At 42.9% G+C, this 14770-nt stretch overlaps 1 non-coding gene across 1 annotated transcript; it reads right to left on the bottom strand.

Moving 5' to 3' along the window:
• Nucleotides 1–119, bottom strand: LOC133389854 (5S ribosomal RNA). The gene has a single exon (XR_009764170.1). It is a non-coding gene; the product is annotated as a 5S ribosomal RNA (ribosomal RNA).
• Between the last annotated feature and the right edge of the window lie 14651 nt (nucleotides 120–14770).

Raw genomic sequence — 14770 nt, 5'->3', positions numbered from 1 at the left:
AGCCTACGGCACCCGGTATTCCCAGGCGGTCTCCCATCCAAGTACTAACCAGGCCTGACCCTGCTTAGCTTCCGAGATTAGACGAGATCGGGCGTGTTCAGGGTAGTATGGCCGTAGACGCTTCTGCAGCCCGCTGCCACTGCCTTTCACCAGGAACTGTGCAGAAACGCCCCCTGTGCCAGAAACCATTGTTCCCTAGGCCTTCTTTCTGTTTCTTTGGAAAAGCGTGGACCTGGGGCTCCCTGCCCCTCAGCCCACTCCCGCAAAGGCACCCCAGCCCCATGCAGAGGCAGCTGCTGCCCTGACCCTCGGGGCTCACACCAGAGCACGCCTAAAGTGTCCTCCCTTTCAACCCAAAGGGGTGGTGTCAAGGGGGTGCTCTTACCTGTGAGTTGCCTAAACTTGAATGAAACACCTAGACAAACGGTAGCAGACAGGGCTCCCCAAAAGAGCTCGCCACCTGTGGTTGACCCTCACCTAACTGTGGTTACTTCAGAAGGCTGGGGCAGGGGGAGTCTCTGTCTAAGCCAACCTGTGTCCTCTGGCGGTGCAGGCTTAAAAAAAGTTTTTCTGGTGTATTTCATGTATATTTGTTGCTATATTTCTCGTATTTTAATTGTATTGTGACTTTAAATTACTGCAAACTTCTGTGAGGGGTGCATGGGCATTAAAATGGCAGGCTAGAAATGTTTATATAACAATGAAAGGAAATTTCTGGAATGAAATAGAAGGCAAAAAGGAAGTAGCAGCTTCAGAGGAGACACAACGGAGAACAAGAGATGAAAATAACAGACCAAAATGCAAAAGAAGGAAAAGCCTACAAGCAATATTCCCAGGCAATCTCCTATCCAAGTATTAACTAGGCCTGACCTTGCTTAGTTTTTAAGTTCAGGCATATCCAAGGTACTGTGGCTATAGACACTTTAACATGCCGCTGCTACTACATTTAAGCAGTTTTAGGGATGTTAGCTCGCAATAGTAAACAAAACTATTAAATATATGGCATATTTTGGAGGGTAAGTAGCATTATTATTATTATTATTATTACTATTACCTGCCCTTCAGCAGCTGGTCCCAGGGTGGGTTACAGCAACAGTGAAAACAAAGCAGAAACATAGAAGGGGTTTCCTCCCCCAAAAACATACATCTCAAGTGCCAATGGCCAGGGTAAAGGAGTGAATCTTTAGCATTTGCTGAAAACACTACAGTGAAGATGCCAGGCACATTGCTGTGGCAAGGAAATTCCACAATTTAGGGGCTGCCACAGAGAATACTCTCTCCCAGGCCACCACTCTTGAACTTCTGAAAGTGATGGAACTACCAAGAAGTACCATTTAGGGCTTTATACACTAACGTGAGCACCTTGAATGATCCCTGGAAATGGACTGGCAACAAATGCAATTATTTTAGAACAGGGGTTATATGAGTTCTAAATGCAACCCCAGCCAATAATCTGACAGCTGCATTTTGGACCGTTTTAAGTTTCTGAGTCATCTTCAAGGGCAGCCCCACAAAGCTTGGAGAACTTATTTTGCTGATAAGTGACTTAAGAAATGTATATAAGTAAATAAATCATTATGGCTGCTAGAGGGGGTGTTTTAGTGTCCGGAGGCAGAGTCGGTCCCTAGGCAAAATGCTCTGGTGAGGGTCACCAGCTAAGGTATTTTTGAAATAGGTTAGGCTTCATCTTGAGAACTGCATCCAGTTCTGGACACCACACTTTAAGAAGGATGCAGACAAACTGGAAAAGGTTCAGAGGAGGGCAACAAGGGTGATCAGGGGACTGGAAACAAAGCCCTATGAGGAGAGACTGAAAGAACTGGGCATGTTTAGCCTGGAGAAGAGAAGACTGAGGGGAGAGATGATAGCACTCTTCAAGTACTTGAAAAGACTTGGAAGTACTCAGAGGATGGCCAGGATCTTTTTCTCAATTCCATAGTGCAGGACATAGACTAATGCGCTCAGGTTACAAGAATCCAGATTCCAACTGAACATCAGGAAAAACATCCTGTTAAGAGCGGTACAACAATGTAACCAATGACCTAGGGAGGTGGTGGGCTCTCAACACTGGAGGCCTTCAAGAGGCAGCTGGACAGCCATCTGTCAGGCATGCCTTAATTTGGATTCCTGCATTGAGCAGGGGGTTGGACTTGATGGCCTTATAGGCCCCTTCCAACTCTGTTTCTATGAAAGCAGGATTGTAAAAAACTCCTACGTGTTGGGTTTGTCATTCCAGCTAGAGCAGAATGCAGCAACTAGATGGCTGGTGGGGTAGACACAAATGTGACACCTCTGCTAAAATATCTGCACTGGTTACCAATATGCTATCAGGCCAGGCTGATATACAAAGCCCTCAGCAACTTGGGTCCAGGATACCTTAAGGACTGCCTGAGAGTTTATATCCCAATCCAATCACTGAGACCATCCAGAGAACCACTGCTGGTTGTCCGCATGTTACATGGGGAGAACCATGTCTGGCCTCAACCAGAAGTTGTACGTTTAATGTCACAGGTCCCATTCTATAGGAAAACTCATCCAGCCAAGATTCAGCAGGCATCCTTGCTTTTGGGTTTTAGGGATCTCTTGAATACTTTTTAATGCCGGGACCTATGCACAGGTGATATTTAGTGCTTGTCCTATTCAGCTTAGACCTAATGAAGATAATGACCATGACTAGCTTAGGTTCATTAATTTCAGTGGGTCTACACTGAGTAGGACTTGAATACAAGCCAATCTTTTTTTTATTTCTCCAGTTGGCTTTTTCAGCATCAATGGGCCAGGCTGCTGAGGTATGCAGAGCCACTGAGGCCTTGCTAGCTCCTATCACGAGTGGACTACAAGTCAGGGCCTTTTTGGCCTGCAATGGAAATGGTTGTGAGGTGGAGGTTTGGAGTGTGAAAGAGCTATATTCAACCCTGGGCTGGGGAGGAGGAAGTGGCCAGCTGGAATGATGGACCTAGATTTGAGGGGTGGCAGATTATCTTAATTTATGAGTTAACCTTATGGGCAGGTTGGTTTCTTCTTCACACCACAGTGGTGCAGTTGCTACACCCAGCTCAGGATGCCTTTGCTGGTGTTTGAGAGATGAAATGGAAAGGAGGCCTGGAGCATGTAGATAATGTAACTATATTGTTGAGTCACAAGGTGGCACTGGATTTAGTAGCAACTGGATGGAATCCTGTTGTTGTTCTGTTCTTGTGTGAGATACTCAATAAACATTCATGTCTACCTTCTTGACAGGCATATCCTGTAAGCTTTTCATGACACAGTATGTGCAAGTGCTGTGTTTGGCCCTAAGATGGGGAAGAGTGCATGGATGGCTACCATGATCCGTGGAGGTTTGGGTGGAGGTGGCTTATTCATATTAACAAGCCACCCTTTGTGGGTGGTTTTCTTTCCCATTCATTCCACAGCAGGGCAGTTGGCACAACCTGTTTGGGTGCTGGTGTTGGTTTACAGCCAGAAGAGGGTTGTGTGAAGGAGAGGAGGTGCCGGCCTTGATATAATTTGCACTGCACACCAGAGGCAGTTGGGAGGGAGTCTGGTGAGATTTCTGAGACCAAAAGACTTTTCCCAGAAGCCTTGGTTGCTCAGTGCAATATTTTCATCGGCCACCCAAGGACTCTGGAAAGAAATATTTTCTTGGCTCAAAAATCTAAAGGCGACAAAGACATATAGGGCAGGGAGAGAGCGTAGCTAGCAGGAACAATGATTGTGTTGGTTCCTGTCTCAGGTTGGATTGAGAAGCTTTCCTAGGGAGCTTGGTGAGACAAAGGCTGTGAGCGCACTAGTTGCCTACAGCAAAGTGTTTCCATTGGCCGTACCTGGGGGAGGAACAGGTTGATCTGCCAATCAGCTGCAAAATCTCTTTGAAGCTGTTTAAAAAAAAAAACACATTCAAGCTGATCCCACCGTGTTTTACAATAAAAAGGAGCAGGGTTTGAGTAGTGTTGTGTGTCCCCATTTTCAGAAGAGAAACAGTAGGCAGTGTGGAGACTTCTGTGAGGGGAGGGGAGGAGGGAACAGGTCCCTTCACACGCATCCTCTTTTGGAGGCTCCTGTCTAGCTTCTGTTTCCCTCAGAGGCTCCAAAATGGTCACACTTCCTCAGCTGCCACCTTTTTTTACTGTGAAACCTTTGGAGAAGAGAACATCTGCTCACAAGCTATGAAGCAACAGAGTGTTGCTCTTCTTCCTTTGCCTAAAAGTGAGATCCAGGGACATCCACAAGTGACTACAAGCATGAAAGATTGTCTTACTTCTTATATACTGAGTCAATCACTGGGCTCTGCAGAAGACCTTCGCCCTCAGGAGGTCCACTCCACACAACATAGGAAGCGGACCTTTAGTGTTGTGGCACCCACACTTCGAAATTCCCTTCCCTTAAATATTTGACAGGCATCATCTCTGTTATCTTTTCCATGCCTACTAAAGGTCATCCTCTTTTCAACAAGCCTTTTAAGTATCCTGCATCTGTGCTGGAATTGCTTTTTAAGATGTTTATTTATTTATTTATTTGATTTATATCCTGCCCTTCCTCTCAGTAGGAGCCCAGGGCGGCAAACAAAACATTGTGGGTTTTTTTAAAAGATGTTTTGTTTTAATATGCTTTAAAGTCTTTTGTTTTTCAGATGTTTTAATGTGCTTTTAGTGTTTTTGTTTGCCGCCCTGGGCTCCTTCTGGGAGGATGGGCAGGATATAAATGTAATAAGTTATTAAATAAAAAATAAAAATAAATAACTGAGAGAGAGGACGCGGGGAGAGAAGTTGGCTGGTTGTCTTGTTGATTTCAAAACTGTTTAGTCATCACCGCCCTGCTCTATCCACTGGTGTGTACATGGAGTCAATATGATCAAAAAAATGAACCAATTGTGTACAGCTTGGTGCAAGTTTGTTTCTACACTGACTGGCAGCGGCTCTCCAAGGTTTTGGGCAGGAGTCTCTCCCAACCCTAGCTAGAGATGCTGGGGATTGAATTTGGGACATTCTGCATGCAAAGCAGATGCTCTGCCACTGAGCTAAGGCACTTCTCTGCTGTCTGTGTAGAGAAACTTTGAATTTCCCTCAGGTTTTTCTGTGCTTTGTTTTGTGGTGAGTACCAGTTGATGCCCATGCCTGGAATTAATACAATGGACTAAAATAGATTTTTCAGAAAGGAACTTGGAAGTCAGGGGGAAGCTGTCCCCCGTGTTGAAGAACCCCCCACTCAGCCCTGCCATTGTGGTTAGTTTCATAGAATCAGAGTGCAAAGAAAATTGTGTTAAATTTAGTTATAACTGGAAGCCTTGCATAATTGTGCCAAGCTATGCCAAAGTTTGGTTATGCTTATTAAATTTATTTATTTATTTTATTTGATTTATATCCCACCCTTCCTCCCAGCAGGAGCCCAGCGCAGCAAACAGTTTTCAGTTTCCTTCCTTTAATTTAATCTAAGTAAAAAGGGACCCTCAGCAAGTAACCTACATAGTGAGCATTTGTCTGAGAAACTACCTGCTACTGGGTAAAGGACTGAGATTGTGGCTTAAGTCTCTTTTACTGAAATATATCTGTATTACATTTGGTTGAACAATTTAGAGAACAGGGGAGGATCTCCCAGATATTTAATAGCACTGACATATGTTAAAATGTTAAGCATGCAATTTAGGCACTGCGTTTTTACACACTTGTCTGTGTTTGTTCAAATGTTTCCTATACATTCCTTGTGCAATGGATCTCGAAAAGTGGAGCACCTTCTACAGAAGATCTTGTACAGTGAGTTTTTTTTTAAAAGGCAGTATGTTGTTCATGTTGTGCTGATGCCTTTATTCTGTCCTTGCTGTATGTAATGTTCTGCAGAAGAACACCCAAGCTGTTTTATGATGTTAACAATTATTTTAAGAATTTGCCTGGAGATGTCTAAAATTGAGTCAAGGGGCCTCAGAATCAGCTGTGCCGCTGCCTAGGGATCTAGTATATGCTAATTGCTAATTGTAAGTCTCACAGATGACTGGTTGCTTAATTTGCAAATGTATATGCTTGCAACAAATGTTTACTTTCTGCATATAATGGAAATCTAAACACTCCCAAACACTTTTTAAGGAATCATGGAATCACAGAATAGTAAGGTTGGAAGGGGCCTAAAAGGCCATCAAGTCCAACCTCCTGCTCAATGCAGGAATCCAAATGAAAGCATTCCTGGCAGGTGGCTGTCCAGCTGTCTCTTGAATGCCTCCAATGTTGGAGAACCCACCATCTCCCTATGTCATTGGTTCCATTGTCAAAACACTCTAACAGTAAGGAAGTTTTTCTTGATGTTCAGCCAAAATCTGGATGTTTTGTGACAACTCTATATATATTGGTTGGTAGTCAATGCTATTTCTACTCAGAGTAGTAGACCCATTAAGGTGAATGAACATCACTAACTCAGGTTCATTAATTTCAGCTGGTCTACTCTGAGTAGAATTAGCGTGGAATATATACCACCCATTGACTTAAAATGGTTTTTCCCCCCTGCAATACTAGATATGAGGCATGGATCTGATCTTGCTTTGATACTTGTGTATAAGGAAGGGTTGGTGTGTTCTGAAACACACTTTCACATCAACCTGCATTTCCATTAGACATTTAACTCTTTGTAGCGAATTAAAAATCCTGTCCAGAAATCTGATGCAAGTAATTTACAGTAGATTCTAGAGAAATCGCCTTTGCTTTCTAATGCAGAGGTTTCTAAACTATGGTCCATGGACCACTTCATTCAGGTAGTCCATGGCACGTCTGTGGCTCTGTGGCTGAAGATGGGAGATGGCGCAATATACGATACAATACAATACAATACTAGAAATAAAAGAAGCAAACAAATAAAATGAGAAATCACATAGCACCTAGCACAGTACATTACAATTGCTACAGCAGACAGAAAAATCATTAGGTAGTCTGCAAAGGCCCTCAACAATTGTCAAGTGTAGGGAAGAAAGTCTGGGGACCATTGATCTAATGAATGCTACTTGGATGCTTACTATCTAATGAATGCTACTGTCTCTGTTATGTGTTACAATTTTGTTCACTTTCCTTTGGGAAACTGAAGGAACACTCAGACAGTGCCCAAAGACCACAGAGCAGAAGGTGTGCTGTAATATCTCTTTAAGGTCTTGGAATTGTCAGTTAAAGGCAGTTGGAGTGCAGTTGAGATGGGTGAAGCACAGCATAAGCAGATGTAAAGACTGTGCCCTATGGAATGGTGATTAAAGTATACTATTCTGATTGTTAAAGAATCAAGATGTGTTTATTGTGAAATACAACACATTATATGGTGTCAGAAGTCACATTATAGAAGGGTAGCACACTTCACCCTCCATTATTGGCCAGAAAACTAAGAGCAGCTGATATGTGTGAATGTTTGCGGGGTTTGTGCTATTAGAACCTGCTGTAAGCCATTTTACGACAGGCTGTAATAGGGGTATAAATTTTCAAAATAAATAAATAAACCCAGATTTTTAAAAACTAGAACACCCTTGCATTCTCTACCAGATAGTTGCTGGAAACAAGCAAAGGCTTTGTTTCATTTTTGATGATCCATGGTCTGGGAATGAATTGTTATCTAGTATGTGCATGCACACAAATATACAGACTTTTTTTGCTGTTGCTTTTAAGAACTAGGCAGTTCCAAAAGGAGGCCAGGCGTAGCACATGGCTCAGTGACTGAGCACATGCTTTGCATGCAAAAGGTCCCAGATCCAATCCCAACAGCTTCAGAAACAGCTGGGAGGGATTCCTCCCTGACACCCTAGAAAGCCACTGCTAGTCTGTGTAGACAATATTGAGCTAGATGGGCTAGTGGTCAGGCTTGGTCTGGACCAGCTTTCTGTGTTCTTAGTTTGTATTAAAATTAACAACCCAAACCTCTGCTACTGGCCATGGTGGCTATGATTTATTCGCATAGGGCATGAAGCAGAAACAAGTGATTACATTTCTATCCCACCTTTCCTCCAAGGAGCTCAAAGTGGTCTATGTGGTTCTCCCTCTCCTCATTTTATCCTCACAACAACCCTGTATGGTAGGTTGGCTGAGAGGCAGTGACTGGCCCAAGGTCACCCAGCAAGCGTCATGGCCCAGTGGGGATCTGAACCCAGGTCTCCCATGTCAAAGTCCAACACCACACTGTTCCATCAAAGGCAATCTTATGTCCTGTGGTTCTGCCTTCTCTCTTGCACTCAGGGTCCTCCTTGCAGGCTTCCCATGGGCAACTGGTTGGCCACTGTGAGAATAGCATGCTAGATTAGGTGGGCCATTGGCCTGATCCAGCAAGCAGGCTCTTCCAGAGCTTGGAAAAGTTCCTTTTTTGAACTACAACTCCCATCAGCCCAATCCAGTGGCCATTACTCAAAAAGAGTAACTTTTTCAAGCTCTGGGCTCTTTATATGTTCCCATTAAAAAGGCAGGGAGGTAGCAGGTAAAATTAAAAACCGTAACAGCAGCAAACTTAAAGGATCGTGACTTACTGCTGAACCCCTTGCTTCATATTGCTCAATGGTGGATGGAAAGAGGTGGAACACTTTAGTTATAAAGATCTAATCATTAGTCTGTTACTTGCAGCAAGATTGTGGGTGGCTTGGAAGTGGAAGAACACTTGAACCCAAACTCAGTGGATTAGGAAAGTGTTTGGATATACTAGCCATTCTGAAATTAGCAGATGTTGTCAGGGGAAGTCCTAAAAGAGGAAATTCATAGACAGTTGGGACCCTTTCCTGAATCAGCAAATTATGAATGAGAGGTCACAACTGGATAAATATGAAATAATATGCTTGTTGTGATAAGGGATGGAGGAGAAATTTGGTTGAGTTCTAGGACTAGGACCTGGGAGACCAGGGTTCAAATCCCCATGCAACCATGAAGCTCAATGGGTGACCTTGGGCCAGTCACTGCCTCTCAGCCTAACCTACCTCACAGAGTTGTTGTGGGGATTAATTCAGGACGGGGAGGACCATTTTTGCACGCCATCTTGAGCTCCTTGGAGAAAAGGTGGGATATAAATGCAATAAATGAGATAATAAATAAATAATAACTTAAAGATGAATGTATCTAATTCACATTTTCTGAAACAATTTGCGAACGGAAACAGTCATTCTTCAAAATTCACACTTTTCTGAATTTTGCAATGCAGTTCTCCAACCAAACAATGTGTACAAAAATTCATATGCTAAGTAAAGTGTGCATGAAAATGCATATATTTATGAAAATAACATACCGAATGTGTTGTATTAGGCAAAATTGCATGCAAAAAAGTGTAATTAGGAGAAATTTGCACTGAAATAATGATGAATTTTCATGAGGCCTTTCTAAACTGCAAACTGAGGCAGAAATGTGGGAACTGCACTTAAAATGAGCAGATACTATACAAATAATTATTATCATAACAAAATCCACAGCAGTAGAGGAAAGGAACCATAAAGTTGACTAGCAGGCATGATTAGGAAACAAAACTAACTCCCCAAGACTGTTGCAGAACAGAAACTCCCCCCCCCAGTGCTTTAGAAATCCAGATATTATAGTGTGGGATAAAACAATTAACCATCTTGATAACATGCATAGTCATGGTGGCATGATATAAATAAATAATAATAATTAATACTATAATTCACGCCTGGCTGACCAGATTCGTACTTAGTTACAGAGTCAGATGAGTCCACTCGTCTTTAATAAGTGGAGAATATAAAAGGGTGTTAGTAAATAAAATGAGTGAGGTGGTGATGTTTCTGAGGAAAGCAAAATGCCACCAGAGAAAGAGCATCCAACTTGCCCAGCTCTACCTGGAAGGATGAAAGGCAGCAAGAGGGAAGTCAAGACAATGGTGCAGACATTGGGATCTTTGGTTGCTCTGATTCCGCATCAGATTCTGTGTCTGCTGAAACTGCCCTGGTCACGCAGACACTATCCTCCTGGGCCTTTTCGGTTTCCTCTCATTGGAGGGATGTGGCGGTTTGGGCTCACACTCTCTCAAGAAACGTTCATGAAGGTACTTCTTTCAAAACAATTAGTCAGCCAAGTAAGAGGATTAGTGGAAAGCACAGCGAATTATTTCCTTTATTTGATAACCGTGGATAATGTGCCGCATGTGAAATCTAGGGGACTTTTAAGAATTTATGTGCAGAAGGAATCTATCCAACAAAACTACCGATCATTTTTAAGGCCAGTGTGTATCCTGTCATAAGTGGGTCCCAAACTTTTTCCCCACAGACCACTTGAAAATTGCCGAGAGCCTTGGAGGACAGCTTAATATTTTCTGCCTGTTGTAGCAGTTGTGCTAGATGCTGTATGATTTTTAATTCTACTTTTATTGCTTCTTTTATTTCTTATGACGTATTTTGTTGTAACAAACACAATTTGAATTCCATAGAATACAGCATAAAATATAATAATAAATAATAAAATATAGTGTAGGAAATAAAAGAAGCAATTCAAACACCATTAAATATTGATGTGAATATTTAATCTACAGAGCCCACCATGTACAACCGCTGCTCCTGCTGTTCTTCACAGACACACCGTGGATCACCTGAATGAAGCAGTGGTGCACGGACCATGGTTTGGGAACCCCTGATGCAGACAATTATCAATTCAATAGGTTTTCCCTTTTTTTCATAATTCCAGCCAATTAGTCAGGAATTCTCTTCTGCTTGGTTACATTTCCAACAACAATTGTATTATTATTATTATTAATAACAATAATAATAATAATAATATTTTGTTGTTATATGCACGGTAACAGGTATTCAGAGGTGGTTTACCATTGCCTTTCTCTAAGGCTACATCACCTGGGATTCCCATACAGTCTCCATCCAAGTACTAACCAGGCCTGCGTGTTCAGGGTAGTATGGTTGTAGGCGTCAATAACAATAACAACAACAATAATTTTGAAAGAACTGTTTGCATAAATGGTCATATTCATGATTTCATATAAAAGTTCATTACATGCTACCCATTGGATTCTATGGAAGCAAATAAAGGGACATCATTTGATGGCACCATTTTGAGAGAGACCTGACTCTTGGGGACTCTTGCCTTTGTGAGAGAGACCTGACTCTTGGGGAATAGGTGAGATATTTGTGAATGAGGGCAAGCTTATTGAGCAGGCGCAACCATTATTTGGGACCCTGTAGCTCCTAGCACCAGAGATGCCTTCTGTCACTTTCATTCGATAGGTCACCTTCTTAGAAAACCACAATCTCACGACAGCGATCTATAGCTTTGTATCTTCATTCCTCAAGGAGTGACTGCTGCAGTGAGGTTTGCATGGGAATGCCCATGAAAAATGTGTCAAAAGCTTCAGCTAATGCACATCTCTTGATGGGTGTAGATGAACTGATTTGACCACATCAAAGGAGAATGTGGCAACTCTGCTGTCTTGCAGTAGGCTGTCTGGGCCCAAATCAATGTGCTGATATATTGACTGTTTAAATGGCAAAACCGCTTGAAACCTATAGATACATCAGTGCCTCTCCTTATAAGACACCGTGTGCCTACTACTATATAGGAAACACAGAGACTGGTAGCAAAAATGTTTGCATTTTCAGTGATAGTCCTGGGGGATGACCTTCTGCAATAGGTGTTATAATTTAGGAAGCTGCCTTTTCCCATTGGTCTATATAGCTTAGTATTATCTGCAGTGACTGGCAGCAACTCTCTAGGCTTTCAGATGGGGGTATTTCACCAGTGGCAAATTCAGAAGTGCAGGGTCCCCTCATGGTAGCCCCCTCACAGCCCTGTACCCTTTCCCACTTTCCTTCATCTCCTTTGCACTCCATGTCATCTCCAAGTCCGCTCTCCACTACAACAGACATCTCTAGGAGCCAATGAGCATGAAAGGGGAAGCTGTGTTAGCTACTGAGAAGAGTCTTCTAAGGTGCTGACTCACCTCCTTTCACTCTGATTGCCTCCAATCAGTACAAAAGAATGTGTCTCGGTGGCTAACATACTCCTCTTTCATGATGATTGGCTCATACATAGGGACCTGGCTGGGACTCTGCTCCCAAAAAAGTAAGAGGTCTATGACCCTCACCCCTGCAAACATGGACGACTATATCCCTGTATTTCACAGACCTTCTTGGTGGTGCTAGGGAGTGAGCCTGGGATCTTTTGCATGCAAAGCATGACAGACCCTACTACTGAGCCACAGCCCATCCCCAATTGCTCCTGGCCATTAGATGGCATGAAAAGCTCTTTTCTTGAGAAAGATTTGGACTTTGGAAAGAAGGTTTGCTTTTTTGACTGCATTAGCTGCTGGAAGCCAAGGGATGTTTCTGAATTATTATTTTTCTGCTGTTTTTATATAAATCTATTTGGTTTTGACTCGAGTTAGTTGTCATTTTCATATTTGACACTCAGCTGCGGTGAGCTTCAGAAAGGAGGAGTAGCAATGCTATTGATAGATATCCATCTCAGCATACAAGACCGGGGCACACGTTGCACAAAACCCCTCCACAGTGTCCTCAGTTACAGCCAACTTACTATCTCCTGTTGTGCTCAGGTCCCTTAGGAGGCATCTGGTTGACTACTGTGAGAACAGGATGGTGAACTAGATGGGCCATTGGCCTGATCCTGTAGGCTCTTCTTGCTTTCCTATAGTGATGCATGCCTTCCCATTGATTTCTGTGGGAGATATAAAAGAGGCTGAAATTGGAAACATCTATCTACCTCCTTCCCCATACACAGGGAGGGGGAACCTGGTGTCCTCCAGATGTTGCTGCACTACAACTCCCATCATCCCAGACCTCTGGCCATGCTGGGGCTGATGGAAGATGGAGGCCAGAGCTTGGGAAAGTTTTTTGAACTACAACTCCCATCAGCCCCAGCCAGCATGGCCACTGGATTGGGCTGATGGGAGTTGTAGTTCAAAAAAGTAACTTTTCCAAGCTCTGATGGAGGCCAACATCATCTGGAGGACACCTAGGGTTGCCAGGTTCAGGGCCTGAGACTGATCCTGTATCTTTAGGAGAAGAGAAAGTCAGCCACGTGCAGGTGTTCTTGCAACCCTGTAATGGGAAAAACCACAAGGTGGAATTCTCCCTTCCCCCTGCACAACTTTTAAAGATACAGAAGACCTCTTGGAGGCTGGGCCCGGCAACCAAGAGGTCTTTTGTGTCTTTAAAACCCTAGGAGGACACCAGGTTCTCCATTCATGCCGTGCATTTTTAACACCTCTGGCAGAGGAAGGGACAAGTCTTGCTACCCACCCTGCAATCTTCCATAGACCCATCTGTTACCGAATAACTATGCATCATGAAGCAATACTCCCATTTGCTTGTTCTTAACCTACTGTCTATCAGTCTCTCTGGATAAGCCAAGCTGTAGTATTTTGAAAGTGGATTATTGCAAAGCAGATGCTCTGCCTCTGAGCTATGGCCCTTCCCCACTTACTGTATACTGATTAGGCCCACAATATTGAGCTTTTAATCTAAATGCAGCCTCTGTCCTCATCTAACCTTCCTGACTTCAAAGAGAATGAAATAATCCAGTGTTCTGCAAGTGAAGGTTTGTTTACCCCCAATCCCTACTGTCACATTACCTTGCTCTAACTTTTATTTTCTGACTCCTCAATTTGTATAGAAAACACAGTAATTAACTGATCTTATATAATGTTTTGAGTCAGTGCTGTTTGTTTAAAATAAAATTTGATTTTTCTTATAATTCATGGTCTTATATTCTCTGAAGCGCCAGTCTTAGCCTCATATTTATGGATTCCTAATTGATGTATGCATATTGATGGCCCTTTTTAGACTTTTGGCTCTAAATATGGTGATCAAGGGGTGAGGCCAGTGGGGCATGGGAAAATCACTTTAGGGACCTCCAGAGCTTGAAAAAGTTACTTTTTGAACTACAACTCCCATCAGCCCCAGCCAGGATGGCCACTGGATTGGGCTGACGGGAGTTGTAGTTCAAAAAAGTAACTTTTCCAAGCTCTGGGGACCTCCATCTATTCCCTCCTCTGTTCATTCACGTTGCCTATGAAGGAGAAGAATTCCCAAAGAATCCTGGAAAGTGTAGTTTGATAAGGGTGCTTGGAACTGTACCTGTGTGAGGGGTAAACTACAGTTCCCTTGATAATTTTTTGGGGTGTGCTTTAAATGTGTGGTGTGTAAGCAGCCATAAAGACAAATGCATAAGAATAATCATTTCACCAAAGTTTAACAAGAAAGCAACAATTCTACTAAATTAAACTGATAAAAAAGCCAATCGTACAAGCCACCCTATCCTAGGATAAAAAATTACCGTAACCTATTTATTATACCTCTTCTACACTATCCTATATACTACAGAGAGAGAGAGTAGCCTATATTCTAAAAGCAAATTTACTCTCCAATTATGAATCTTTATATATCCAAAATGGCACAAACCACACACAAGAGAGAGGTGTTAGCTGGCTCAAGAGAACCATAAGGTCTGCAGAAGGTAAAAAAACTCTCCTTCTCTCTTACCTCTCCCGACACGAACCCACCCGTACATTACGTTCAACATCAAAGGCCCTCCCGCTGGTGCCTACTCCGAGGGAAGCTTGGAGGATGGCAACAGGGGAGAGGGCCTTCTCAGTGGTGGCCCCCAAATTATGGAATGATTTTCCTGACAAGGTGTGCCTGGCGCCAACACTGTTATCTTTGCAGCACCAGGTTAAGACTTTCCTCTTCTTCCAGGCATTTTAGCATGTGTTTTAAGTTGTTTTTTAAAAAATGTGTTTTTAAATTTGTATATTTAATGTTTTAATAGTTGTAAACCACCCAGAGAGCTTCAGCTATGGGGCG

The sequence above is a fragment of the Rhineura floridana genome, chromosome 7 (assembly GCF_030035675.1).
Source record: "Rhineura floridana isolate rRhiFlo1 chromosome 7, rRhiFlo1.hap2, whole genome shotgun sequence".
Lineage (NCBI taxonomy): Eukaryota > Metazoa > Chordata > Lepidosauria > Squamata > Rhineuridae > Rhineura > Rhineura floridana.
This window is presented reverse-complemented; position numbering and strand designations above follow the sequence as displayed.